Source organism: Phyllostomus hastatus, unplaced genomic scaffold, assembly GCF_019186645.2.
Source record: "Phyllostomus hastatus isolate PE091 unplaced genomic scaffold, TTU_PhHast_1.1 phas_scaffold_1066, whole genome shotgun sequence".
Classification (NCBI taxonomy): Eukaryota; Metazoa; Chordata; class Mammalia; order Chiroptera; family Phyllostomidae; genus Phyllostomus; species Phyllostomus hastatus.
In genome coordinates this window covers 31,491,731-31,506,046 of record NW_025334004.1, presented here as the reverse complement: position 1 = coordinate 31,506,046, position 14,316 = coordinate 31,491,731, and the positions used below count along the sequence as shown (strand labels likewise).

The window sequence follows — 14,316 nt, the reverse complement described above, 5'->3', positions numbered from 1 at the left end:
ATGCGGGGCATTCGCTGGCAGTCTCCAGAGCAGACCGTGTGCGCGGCAGGAGGAAAACAGACCCGACGCTGTGTTCCTGGCACCGCGCGCTGACCGCTCGAGAAACATATGTTTGGAATAAAAGCCCGAAGAAACCCCCTCTCGGTGTTCCCATGGTTTGCCGGCTTGGGTTCTTATTCTTCTGAGTAATTGTTATCATTACGACGAAATAATAATAATAATAACAGTTTGCAGCAGTGCCCCGCCAGCCGGCAAGCGCGGGCTTGGGAGAGCGGCGGTTCTCGGCGCCTGGCTGTGGGACCCGGTGACCTCTGCGAGGACGGGCCGCCTGGAGCCGCGTGCGCGACCCTCGGTGGGGGTCTCCGCTGTTTGTGAAGACACCCCCGCCCGCCCGGCCGCCCACCCGTGCACGCTGCTCTGTGTTCTTTGGCTCAGGCTCTCTGGGAAGCGTCGTCCTGGTCCGGGCGGCCGTTTCCGCCCATGGCTGCGGGGCTGGGGCTCCGGCGGCGGTCCCCACCCGGACCCCGAGCCTCCTGAGCAGAAGCATGGACCCACTGGCCGGGCGGGGGCAGGCCCTCGGCCCCGTCTCTGCAGCCCTCAGCCACGTCAGACACAGAAATCGGGGGGCGACCGAAGTGTGCTTCGCCCCCAGGGAGAGCGGGCCCCGTGGAACCACGCGTCACCTGTCGCCCACGAGCCGTCTCCCGCTCCGCCTCCGTCCCTCAGTGGCTGATTCGGCTTCCCCTTCCCTGCCACCTTCTTCCCACCTGGCGGGGGAGGGGAGGCGCGGCTCCCACGGGGGTTTGCTCGGGCGACACTAGGAAAGGGACGACAGGCCTGAGGTGGAGCAGGAGAGGAGGCAGAGGGGTTGGGGACGGGGGGGCTCGTCGCAGGTCAGCCGACGATTCCAGCGCGGCCCCTGAGGGGAAGGGGCTCGCTGCTCCGCACACAGAGGCGCCGCCTCCAGGGAAGCACAGGCGGGCTCGCCCCCCAGGAGCACGTTCTCCCCCCCCCACCGTGGTCCTGGGGGGCTGGAAGCAGCCACGGACTAAAACGAGCGGTTGTGAGCCAGCAGGCAGCGCCCCATGGGTCGGATGCCTTGGGGTAGGTGGCCGCTCAGAGCGGAGCCTGGGACGAGCACCTCGCAGCTTCAGCGCTGGGCCGAGAGCCGCAGGCTGTCCCTCCTCCCGGGGCCCGAGGGGCGCTCTGTGAGGAGCCCCTGGGGACCTTGCCCTGCCCCGTGACGCCCCAGCGGGAGTCACGGCGGGAAGGCGGGCAGCACCTTCACCAGGTGCACAGTCAGCAGCGGGGACAGATGAGCACCAAGGCCCCGCGTGGCCGACAGCCTACGGTGGACACGGGGTCCGCCAGGGAGCCTTTTGGTTGAGAATGAATGACCTCAGGGAATCAGAAGGAAAGATACCCAAAATAAAGAATGTTTCTTTACAGGAGGGGGGACGGTAATCATGGAAAATGGCAGCATCATAAAAAGAAAAGAGCCTCGGAAATGTTTCAGATTCAGGGCGGCTGAGGCTCGGGAGAACAGGGGCAGAGGCGAAGGGAGGACGACGACGCCCTGTGAGATCGGACTGTGCGGGGCGGTGGCGCAGCCCTGCGCACGGAGCGAACCCCACCGGGCTGCACGCGGTAAACGGGTGAGTCACATGGCACGCGGATTATTATTGCTCGAAGCTGCGAACTTAGACAAGAAAAAAAGGAGGTGCACGGACCTGACCCCAGACTGGATCCCGTCCTGGGAGGAGCTGGAGTGCCACACGGAGCACCCCCACGCCCACGGTCAAGGTCAAACACGAAGGAAGGAGGAGATGGACGTGCTGCGTCGGTGTCGTGGACTGGCGTGGGGCCACCTGCCGTGACCAGTGGGAGAACGCCCGGTTTGTAGGAAGTGCACCCCAGAGCGTTTCGGGGTTCAGGGCCATGGCATGTGTAACCGAGCCTTGGCTAAGGGAAAGCCAACTGGGTCTGTGTGGGGACGGAGGGACGGAGGGAGGGAGAGCAAAGGAGAAGGCAAGTGGGAGAGCACGGGATCGGAGACTGATGCTCGTTCCCCATGCGCCTCCCTGGGCCCCGGGCCCCCGAGATGCTGGCTCTCTGGCCTGAGGTGGTCCGCGCGCCTCGGTGTCCTGAGGCCCCGGTCCCACTGGCGTGTGCTGCCACCCCCCTCGGGACCGTCCCCCCGACAGTCCGGGGGACGGAATCCGCAGCTCGAGCTTCCGCGCCTTCGTTCCTCCTCTGACTGAGCAGCTTCTCATTCTGAAGCCTTTGAAACACCCTCAGGAGGGAGGAATCAGAGCGCGTTACCCTCAGCAGAGGCTGACTGGGCGTCCCGGGGAGATTCGGCCACGTCTGGAAACCGGTCTCGGTTGTTCACAGCTGGGGATTGTCACCAGCACCTAGGGGCGGGGACACTGCTAGACATCCCACGTCACACGGGACAGCCCCCCCACACACACACACAGGGAGTTATAGTGGCCACGTGTCAGCAGTGCCCCCCCTGGTGCCCGCCTCTCCGAGTCACTTTCAGTGGACACTGGCCATCACGTCACCTCACCCCCCACATGTCAACATGCATTTTCAAAGTAACACGGACACGTTCTTACGGGACCCCAGTGCTGCTGTCACGGCCGGGGAGGTGAACAATAAGCCCAGGACAGGTCCGTCGTCACCTGCCCCGGGCCAACCAGCGCTCCGACCCCGGAGATTTAGAACGGGACGGTTTGACTGTGGAAGCGTCCGCCCTGCGAGAACACAAAGAGCATTAACTTGACATTCCATCCACGTTCTAGTCTGGTCCATTCCCTCGGCCTCGGAACGCGCAGGACACACCGGGATTTCCTGACCCCCTGGGCAGCGTGGACCAACCCAATAAGCTCGTGGGTGATCCCAGAACTTTTTTCGTGAAACTACGGAGAGAGATTCCTGAGAGGCGGATCATTGTAAATTACATTTTTTAATCGTGACATTGTACCTTCCTCCTCCTCCTCCTCCTCAATATATTTTGCTATTTTTCCCCCCAAGACACATGGAAAGATTTCAGTTTTTAATGAAGAACTCCTTTGTGGAGCGCGTTTCCAGAACATGAGTTTAGTAGCGCACATGATGTAATCCCAACTCCCCACTTCGCGTGCGAGGCCGTCGTGTGAAAATGAAACCGTAAACCCCATCTGAGTTCTGGTTGCCGGGTTCTCTGTAGGAAGTATTCTCCTCTTTCCTTAATAAGAAACCACAATATTGTCATCTGAGAAACAGATCCGTGCCTGGGGAAGCCAGAAATACGGATGCACGCTTGTCTTTCTCGTGGCCGAAGTTCACCCCGAGACGTGAAGTGAAGCTGTAGGCCGGGGGCGTGGAGTGGGCGTCCGCCCGTCCTGTGCGCCCAGGACAGCCGTTGGGCTCAGCAGCAGAGAAGTCACCTCCGGAAGGAAAAGCACTGCTCCTTCGCCTGGTGCTCCACGGCCACTGCCGCCACGCCGGCAGCCCTGTCCAAACCCCCTCGGCGTGAGGAAGACGCCAGGATGCCCAGGAGGCAACGGCGCTCGGAAGACCTCGTGAATGGCGGGACCGGTGCTTCCGTCCAGCGTGAGCCCACGGGTCACCCTGCCATGGTTTCTGGCCGATTTTACAACTGAGGCCACGATGTTTATGGAAGATGTCTTCCAGGACCCAGGGCCGTATTTTGTTGTGTGTTCCTTTAGCTAACGAAGCCGAGAAGGGAGTTCCTACTGCCCTGTTCTAAGATTGATGGAAGTAACGTAACATATTCCCAACCACCATTCTGACCCAATTCCTTACGTGCTCGTAGGGAATGGGCTGCGAGCATGAGCCGGAGCCCTTTGTTGTAAGTTAAAAGCAGGCGTGGCCGGAGAAATGAGGGCCCTGTACGAAGTGTGCGTCTGCCTCTGGAGAGCCCGCCAGGAGGCGGCCGGCAGCTCAAGTCCGGGGGGGGGACACTGATGGGAACGGCCCTTCTCCCGAGAGGAAGTCTGCCAGTGGCCATGGTCACGGGGGGCTGCTGCGTGGTTCTTCTTCTCAGAGGGGTCTCAGGAGCATGAAGTCTACATGCAAAAGCCCTTCCTGATGATTTAAAAACAAAAAACAAAACCAGTGCTGACCGGGTAGGAAACCATCAACTCAGCACGTTGAGCCTTGTTACCCAGAAACAGAAATATTCGCCTTGGGTGCACAAGTACTTCGTGTTCTGGTGTCTTTTTTTTAAACAAGTTAATACCTTTTTAAAATTTTTTTAAAGATCTTATTTATTTATTTTTAGAGAGGGAAGGGAGGAAGAAAGAGAGGGAGAGAGAAACATCAATGTGCGGTTGCTGGGGGCCATGGCCTGCAACCCAAGCATGTGCCCTGACTGGGAATCGAACCTGCGATGCTTTGGTTTGCAGCCTGCACTCAATCCGCTGAGCTACACCAGCCAGGGCTGGTGTCTTAAAAAAAGGAACAGAAGAAGAAACAGAAGGAGCAGAAGAAGGCTTCCCATGAAGGTCGCAGAGCAGCTAGAATTCAGATCGGGTACATTTTCTTAGCTTCAAGTTTTATGTTTGGACAACCCTTCCTCGTCCCAAAGATACGTACTTTCTGAATGGATCTCTCACAGGCAGAGAGGCTGGTGCCAGTACGTGCTGGCAGGAGCACGGGGCTTTGGGGGATCTCTCTGGCTCAGCCTCTGGGGTCTGAGCAGGCAGAGGTGGCCCCGACCCCGGAGCGAGGGTGTAGCTCTGCCTGCAGCCTCGGCACAGCAGGTTGGCCGTTAAAAAATAAATTGAAAAGAGACAGGCGTCCTTACCCAAACCCAGGCACACTGCTTGGTGCCCTGAGAGGGTCTGAGCAGCAGTACAGCGGCTGACTGAGAGAACTCGGGAAAGTTAGGGTCTTTCCCCCGCACCCACCCCGAGGTCACTCCTGGCATCTGCCTCTTGGCCGCAAGGCTGCGGAATTTGCAGAACGGAGCTGTCTTTGCGTAAGCAGAAGAGAACAAATTTGACCTAACAAACATTCTGTGAGTTTGGTTCAACGTAGGTCAGGTTTTAAGAGAGCCCAGCTGGCCGGTCCGCACGTCTGCCCGGGAGCCGGCGGGTGGGCCGGCTTCCGCGAGGCCAGGAAAACCCCCTCTTGCCTCAGAGCACCAATTAATAAAAGTGTCTCGGCGAGCGGTGCTGGTGAGGAAAACGGGCTGAACCTCGTCCGGCCCTCTGTGGAACAGCTCAGGGACCGGCCGACCGCCGCCTCGCCGGGCTCCCGGCCTTGGGCGAAAAGAGGATGCGGTCGATGCAGCACCCCCTCCCGCGGCCGCTGGCGTGAGCGCGGCGCACACGGGCCCCAGCCATTTCAGTCTTCAGGGTCGAAGCTGCGTCTGAAAATTAAAAGCTGTGTTGATGTAGTGGTTCCAGATCATCGGGCTAGACTTTTCTTTTTTCATGCTAGAAATTGAGAAAATGCTCTTCGATCTTTTTTTTTTTTTTAAGTATATCATTTGCTCGACGGTGTGAGCAGAAGGCTAGACCTGGTCTAGGTGGTGGAACCTTGAATGGTCCACGTCTCTTTTATCTGCCGGGCTGTCGGCGTGTGTGTGGGTGTTGGTGGTGTTGGTTTCGGACAAGGAAAAACCTCCTTCTCCAGCCCCAAAGCTGCAGCAAACCAATAATGGCCCTGGATTGCCCATAAGTGCCTTTGATGTGTCTTTCTCATTTCTGATGGTTACATTCCTTCAAAAGGTGTTTATTGAGCACCTGCTAGGTTCCAGACCCTCATCCAAGGGCTATAGATACAGAGAGAAGATCACACGGGAGGCCCTGCCCTAATTGGGGTCCAAACCTCTAGTCACAGCGCAAATAAGCAGTGATGAGAGCCCCAGGGACCGTAAGGGATCCTACAAGGAAGCGGGCGGTTGGGGGGGGTCACAAAGGACAAGCAGCTATCACAAGGGGCAGGCAGGGAAGGGGGGGGATGTCCCAGACCACCATTAGAAGGGTGGAGGCGCGGTGCCTAGGCGAGGACGCGCAGAGAGGGAGGCAGGGGCCAGTCCGCGCTGCGGAATCTGAGTTTCGCTCGGGGCTCTGGAAGAAGCGGCGCAGTATTGAAGGTGGAGGGGTCACGTGATCGGACTTTTGTTTTAAAAACTTGACATGCCAGCCATGGCGTGAAACATGGACTCGAATGGGACCAGCGGGAGCACAGGAGACCGATGTGGCGGCTGTCGCTGTCGCAGAAGTTCGGGCGACAGAAATGGCAACGTGGACCAGAGACGGAGGGCCAGACGGATGACGGGCGCCGACAGGTTCATTAACGATAACGGTCGCTCACATCAGTGAGCGCAGAGTCGGGGCCGGGCGTGTTTTCAAGTGTTCCACAAGCGTTATCTTCACTAGAGCCCTGCGAGGTGCGTGCATGACCCCCCCTGGCAGGTGAGGACGCTCCGGTATGATGAGGTCAAACTTCATGTCCAAGGTCACGAGAGAAGAGAGCGGCAGAGCCAGATTGCTCTCAGCCGCGGTTGGCTGCACGGCTGCCGAAGGGGTGCTTGGAAGGTAGATGTGTCTCCGGGTCTGAAACTGTATCAGCCCAGCTGTTCTGCAGACACGGACTGGCGGCCCGTCGGGAGCCAGGAACTGGCCGGTGGGCGGGGCCTCGGCAGTGACAAACCCCCCCCACCCCAAACCTTGCAGCCCTGCACCCACAGGGAGAGCCTGTTCCTCACCTCTGATTCCCTTATGTGCTGTGTTCAGTAATTCCGTCAGGTAAAGGCATTTCTTAACATGACCCGCCAAGAATTCAACAGGACAACAGGACGGGAGGGGGCCGAGGAATGTCCTTCCACATTGGAGTGACGACCGAAGGCCAGGTGTTAGGTATGTTGGCATCCAACAGCCTCCGTCCATTGTCACTTGGGCAGACTTCCTAACCCCTCTGCGCCCAGCCTCTATACCCACAAAGCGGCCCTGTGTCACCCTCGCAGTGCTCTGTAAGGGCTCAGAACCCGCCGGTCGTAACACGTCCTGCGGCACCGCAGACCACGGGGTTCCGTGAGCAGACCACGGGGCCCCGAAGTATCACTTGCAAGGCGACATGGATCAGCAACTGGGACGAGATGGGGCAAGCCTACTGCATCGTTGTCAGCTACAGTTTGGATGTTTGGCACAGATGGATAAAGGTACATGAGCGGGATTTTTTCTGAGATTGATTGATTGATTGATTTTAGAGAGGGAGGAAGGGAGGGAGAAAGAGAGGGAGGGAAACATGGACGTCAGAGAGAAACATCGATCGTTTGCCTCTCCCGCACATCCCGGCCTGGGGGCCAAACCTGCAACCCAGGCCTGTGCCCTGACCGGGAATAGAACCGGCGACCTTTCACTTTGCAGGACGACGCCCAACCAACCAAGCCACACTGGTCAGGGCTGAGCTTGGTTTTTCATTCATTGGCACGACTACATTCGTGCACCTTCGTGTGTAGCGTCGTGCTGACCTTCCCCACACCCCCACGCGTGAAACCACCAGACACGCTCGGGTGATTCTCCCTCGCTCCAGAGGCGACGACCTCTGATTTGCGGGACCTCGTTGCTCTTCTCCATTTGGATCCCATGGTAATAGACGGGAAGCGGACAGACCATCCACACAACCCAAGCTGTAATGTCTTTCTAATTGTTTTCAAGGTCGGGCATTGATGTATATAATGGAGTGACCGTTTAAAGAGAGATGAGCAGAAAAACACAATGAAAGCCTGACACGGAAGTCACGCAAGTGTGTCAGTACGGGTGTGGACTCTGAGGTCAGACTCTACAGTACCAGCTGTGTGACCCTCCACAAGTCCCTTAACCCCTCTGGGCCTCGGTTCCTCATCTCCAGTGGGCACCTACCCACTGCGGTCGTTGTAAAAGTGAAACAAAACCGTGCGTGCAAAGCGTGTTAGGAAGAGCTCAGACGGGTGGTAACCACGGGTGCAGCTCCCCTCAATGGCAAAAGCAAGAAGGATACTCTGAAGCTTAGGAGAAATGCCTGTTGTGACCTAGGTTGGCAGGATCATGTGACGATGGCTAAGCTCTATAATTCTTGTGATCCCTTCTAAGGCGGGTGGGGGGCTTGATGGATCTTGGGGAATAATCATTTATTGAGTTTTCAACTTTTCCTCTCTGTCTTACATCCTTCTAGTTCTACAAATTGTCCTCATAAAATTTGGTAAGTCTCATATTGTGAAGACAGTCATAGCACATCAAGAACAAACTGGAGCCGTCGTGAGCCCCGCCCCCAAAGCCTTTGGAGCTGCAGAGGCTCATGAAAAGGGGGAGAACGTAGCCCAAAGCGTTAGGCCGGTGTAGAGAGACACCGTGGAGCTCGCTGCGGTCAAGGGCCCCTCGTTTTCCGCCGGCTCGTGTGTTTCCACTGGAAGATGCAATCGGCAAATCAGCCCTACGGTCCTCACACAGATTGCCACCGCGTCTCCGAGTGTGACGCGTCTACTCTGGGGACGGACGGGGTCATCGGGGCAGTCCCGAAGAGTAGTAATAACATACTTCAGTGTCAGTGCCGCCGCACGGTTGGGTCCAAACTTCTGTGTATTTACGGCTTAACTTGGAAGCAGTATATTAAGAGATTATTTTGCAGGAAACTAAATTGTCCCCTACAGTTTCCAAAATGCTGTATCAACAGTTTTATTTATTATACTTTGTGAAACTAAATGAGAAAGAGCTGGGGAAAGGGAACTTTTTTTTTTTCAATCCCAGGGGAAAAAAAAAAACAAACAAGTTGTTTTGATTATTTTGAGAATTTTAGAAAATGGAGAATAACAAGAGGAAATCGAGTGTGAATGTCCCATTCTTCTTACAGATGTAGAGTTCTAAATAGTCAGGATCCCAAAATGCTGAAATTATAACCAAAAATAATTTGGATTTTGTAGCTAAATCGAATTGGGTGCTGAGAGGCATAGCGTTAAGCCCCATTGTGCACTGCGAGAATAATAATTTCAGGGAAAAGATGGAGGACGGTTTGCTGCTGCTCATTTTCAGTCTCTCTGAAACCACGTGCTGACACTGCTTCCTGGCGCGGCAGCATCGCCCAGCGGTCAGGACGAGCTGACTTTGGACCCAAAGAGAGCCGAGTTCAGTCTCTGCGGGCTCGGCTGTGAGGCTCTGGACAAGTCACTTGGCCTCTCTGAGTAGTTCCCCCTTCCTTGTCGTGCCGATGATAACCGCAGGGTCCGTGCCAAGATCAATGCAGAAAATGCACCTGAAGGGCAGGTGTCGCCAGGCCTGGCGCACCCAGCCCACAGTCGCAGCGCCAGGAGGGAGATAGATGGTGATGCTGGGGACACAACACAGGGACAGTGACAGAGCCGGTACTTTGCTCCCACTCCCCAGATCAGGAACCTGGAGCTTGTGTTACTTACCAGGGTGACTTTCCCACGCGGAAAACAAAGAGCACACATAGTTGCAAAGATCGATTCTGAAGGAAATAGGAGCCGAGAAGTAGACAATGCCCGGTCTCTACCCTTTCCCCTATTGTTCATTTCCTCCTGTCATGTCACCCCTCGACGTGCCGTCTCCATGGAGACTTGCTCAGTTGTCTGATCGCGGTGAAAGGGCCAGGAGAGCCGACGGGGCCGGCGTTCAGAGCCCAGGACTCGGCCAGTGGAGAGCTTTCGCCGCCGACCGGAATGAGATCCCTGGGCAGGCAGCGTGCCCAGCCTGGGTCCAGGCCCGTTTTCTCTGCCTTTATTTAGCTGCGGTTGAGGAACAGATCGTTTTAATGAAGGGCATTTATCCTCAGAACTAGGCACATCACATCATGATTTTTAATTATGGTGTTTATTGTGCGCTGTGTCTCGTGGAAGCGCCGGGCAGTTTATCCCCCCAGGAATATATATTCCTCGCTGCATCTCCACGTCCTCGTGAGAGAACATCATTACCCAAATGCACGTATGAGTGATTTGGTAATTTGTGGGATAATAACAACCTGTGGCGAAGTAAATCTTCGGCAGAAAACTGAGTTGGAGCCTGTGAATACCAAGTGGGCTTGCCGGGGAGGTCACAGAAGCCCGGCTCTCACCCACCGAGGGGTGGGAGTGCCTGCGGGCGCAGCCGGCCGACCGGACCCCCTGCTGGGGCCTTTGCGTGCTCCCCGCCCCCCCCCCCGCACAGAATGACTCAACTGTACACGCCCACGCGGGCGGTCTCCCACGAAACGATCGGAAAACACGGGCCTGTCATCACTGCGTTTTTCCTCATCCTGAGTGATCGATGCCGATCTCACAGCTCCTCTTCCCCTGTTTTCCTCGTCTCAGTGGCTCTAGAATTGACGCCCAGGTGTCAGGGCCTGTGTCGAGGACCTGGCAGCCCTTGACGTGGTTGAAATAGCAACAGAGTGAATGTGACTGTCTGAACCCCCCACCCACCCCCGCCTCCACGATCAGGGCCCACAGTGTTGAACCACATTTCTTTTCATTTTATTTGACCCGGTTGGTGGGAACACATTCTGTGCAACTTGGGTTGCTTTGCTTTTCTTTTTTTTCAAGATTTTATTTATTTATTTTTAGAGAGGGGAAGGGAGGAAGAAAGAGAGAGAAAGAAACATCAATGTGTGGTTGCCTCTCATGTGACCCCCACTGGGGACCCGGCCCGCAATCCAGGCATGTGCCCTGACTAGGAATCGAACCTGCGATGCTTTGGTTCGCAGCCGACGCTCAATCCACTGAGCCATGCCAGCCAGGGCTTGGGTTGCTTTTCCATAAGGATGATTCGGTGTGTGCCACCCACTTATTCATTAAGCACCTCTGGGATGCTAGCCATGGTGCTAGGCTCAGGGGTTGGTTTCTGCCCTGAGCTCAGCCCGAGGTGGGAGGAGACGAGCCAAAGAGAAATGAGGTAGAAGAGAGGAAGCCTTGTAACGGAATCCTGGAAGAATACCGGAGAGACGAGCACTCGCTCCACAGGGGTGAGGTGGGCGGAGAAAGTGCGCCCACAGGCAGACGCCAGTAGGTGTTTCTTGTTCTCCTGCACTTCGGGGAGTAAAATATGTCGTATTGATGAAACCTATCGCGTGCAACCTAGATAACTAAATTATATAATGGTAAATTTAGAGAAGAATAATTTCAACATTGATCTAAAACCAATTTGGGTTTTTTTATTGCCATACTCAAATCATTTCAGAAATGTTATTAGGAAGAACATTATGCACATAATAATATTCAACGTAAATTCTAAATGATCGTTTCCAGCCATAGACAGGGTCCGGCAGAAGGAACACCTGCGTGAGTGTGGTTGGTAGGATAGTAATATGGGTGCAATGATTTATAGTTTTAATCTTAACGTTTCACCCAAAATGTCCTAGGGTGTGCTCGAGTGTGATGTTGTTATGTTACAGAATTACTTGCTGGTGGTTCTGTAATGAAAGGTTTTGTCATAAAAACGAGGGGCATTATTTGTGCTGGACCCTGTGTATCCGAAGTCTCTGAGGTCAGAAATCGGAAAATGCAATGGTCAGCCAGGAAGGACAAGATTCTACTTGTCTTCTCATCAGGGAAGCGCGTCCTGTCTTTGAGTGGCCCCATCTCTGTGTTCAAGCTGCTCCCGAAATCTCCGCCTCTCGGGGTCAGCTGCTTCCTGGACATCGCCAAGAGAACGTCTCCCAGACGTCCCACACTCAACACAGCCGAGATTCAGCGTATGGTCCCTTCCCTCCTTTATGAATGACCTGTCTCCATTGGAAACTGAGGTTCCAGTTCTGTCCTCTCCCCTGAACTTCCCATCCCGAGGGCTCACACCCCGGTTTGGGCCCTGGCGTGAAATCTCACACCAGCCTCCTCCTAACCGCCCTTCCCGCTGCCACTCCCTGCCTGTCCGGGTGGCCTGTAGCTCCAAAGCTCGTGTCTGCTAGATCACCGCTGTGTCTAATGGCTTCCCGTCGCATGGGATAAAGTTACTGACACGTGGCAACCTACAGGATTGGTCCCCAGCCTGCCTGTCTGAGCGCCATGCCTCCCCACCTCAAACATTACTCCCCAGCAACTTGAAATTCCATATAGTTTTACATCTCCTGCACCCGTCCCCATTAACATGCTGTTTCTGTGCCCTCTGTGCCTTTGAGAACATAGTTTCCTCTATCTAGAATGTTCTCTTCCTCACTCCTCCCCACATTTCACCTCACTGACCCTCTCTCAACCTGACCCCTTCTCCCCCATCCTTCACGATGAGTGCCACCTCCCCCAGGCTTCTGGGTTAGAAGTCTTCCCTTGAATTCCCCCCCGTGCTTTGCGTGTATGTGTCTCTATCATGGAGTTGTGATCACCCTCCGGGCCTGTCCTTCACTAGACGGCGAGTTCTTGGGGTATCGTATTCCCGATATCCAGCGTACTAAATACTGGCTAAATGAGAGAATGTGGAGGTATCACTTATAACAGCAAGACAAATGAAAAACAGCACAATGAACTCCTGATTTTATTTTCTGGTATAGAGAAGAGCAGGGTTCCTTGTTAGATCAGCTAATCTAATAAGCAGGGGGGAAAAGAATGTTCTCATGAAATTATGCATTCACCTTCTGTTTCCATTTGCTGACACAGAGAGTCTATCTAATTGGATTTCCTCCCTGGGGAAATCTAAAGGCAGCAGGTCCATCGCCGTCACATTTCCAATGTGGCCATTGTCCGCCTGCCTCTCCCGTTTTCTCAAGGGACCTCTGACTTTCAGCCCCTTTTACATTAGACGCACAGCTCAGAACGCCTTGACTGAGCGCCCTTCAGTGTCACCTGCAGTCCCCAAGGAGGACAGGAAATCTGTTTACAAGCGGGAGAGGATAGCCCTAGACAAACGAGAGTGTACCTGCAGTGTTCTCCTCACGTCTCCTCATCCATCCGTGCATCCCTCATCCATCCATCCATCCATCATCCATCCATCCATTCATTAATCCATCCATCATCCATGCATCCATCATCCACACATCCATCCATCCCTCATCCATTCATCATCCATCCATCCATCCATCCATCATCCATCCATCCATTAATCTGTCTATCATCCATGCATCCATGCATCCATCCATCCACCCATCCCTCATCCATTCATCCATTCATCCATCATCCACGCATTTATCTATTCATCATCCATCCATTCATCATCCATCCATCCATTCATTAACCCGTCTATCATCCATCCACCCATCATCCATGCATCCATCTATTCATCATCCATTATCCATTCATCCATCCATCCATCCACCCACCCACCCGTCTATGCACCCACTCATCCATCCATTCACCTATCCATCATCCATTCATTGATCCATCCATCTACCACCCATTCATCTATCCATCTATACATCCATTATTCCACTGAACATATATTCACTCAGCACTCAGCACTGGGCCTACACCCGGCACTCAGTAAATATCTTTTGACCCGCTTGTAAAGGTATGAGTAATGCCAAAGTCATGACAACACGGTCACGAGTAATGCCAAGTTCTGGAGCAGAACCACGGGGTGCTGCCTTGGGCAGGTCACTTAACCTCCCTGTATCTTGGTCTCCTTGTTTAAATTGGGTAAAATGTAGTATCTAACCCACAGAGCCAGATACTAGGTGCTGTTAGAATTAAATGAGATACATATCTTGGGCAGGGGGCGGGGCCGCAGTGGGGGGCAAAGGGCCCCGCGGCGTCACTTCTGAGGGCAGATGGACAGGTGAGCGAACAGGCGGATAAAGCCGGAAGCTGAAGGGCTCCGTGACGTGGGTGGTGGTGATGGACGCTACTTTCCCTCGCCTCCTGCAGTGTTGTTCTAGACTCTTCTTTGACACTTTAACACGGACGGCCGCCCGCTCACCCACTGGGGGACCCGCAGGGGCAAGACTGTGGGTCCAAAGCCATTGTCCCGGCAGGCGGCTGCGCTGTTCATTCTACACAGTGGGACTTCCAGGCGGGCGGTTCTCCTTGCTCGGAAATCCTCACACTCTTCAGAGAAGAGTGAGCATGTGTGTGTGTCCCAGTGTGTGTGTGTGCGTGTGTGCCTGTGGGCGCATATGCCAGGGCGTGCAGACGCCTGCGTGTGTGTTGGAGAATAAGGTGGGAGGGTGGGGGGTCTGCGTGGGGGGTGTTCCATGCCCACACGTCTGAGTCCCGCCTGCCTGAATCTCCCCGATTCTCCCAGGATAACCTGCCCCACGCAGGTCCTTTGGGAGACGCCGGGAAACTGGGTCTTCTGTAAAATAAGCAGGAGGCGGGGTCAGTCCCTGGCTGCCCTGCAACCTGAACATTCACAAGCGACATATCGGTGTGATCCCACATTCAGCTTTTCATGGTTTTCCCCC

General features: G+C 54.9%; 1 protein-coding gene across 1 annotated transcript in view; it reads left to right on the top strand.

Annotated features, from left to right (window-relative positions):
• ADAM12 (ADAM metallopeptidase domain 12) overlaps positions 1-14,316 on the top strand; it is a 271,784-nt gene that overhangs the window by 154,830 nt on the left and 102,638 nt on the right. The window lies entirely within an intron of this gene.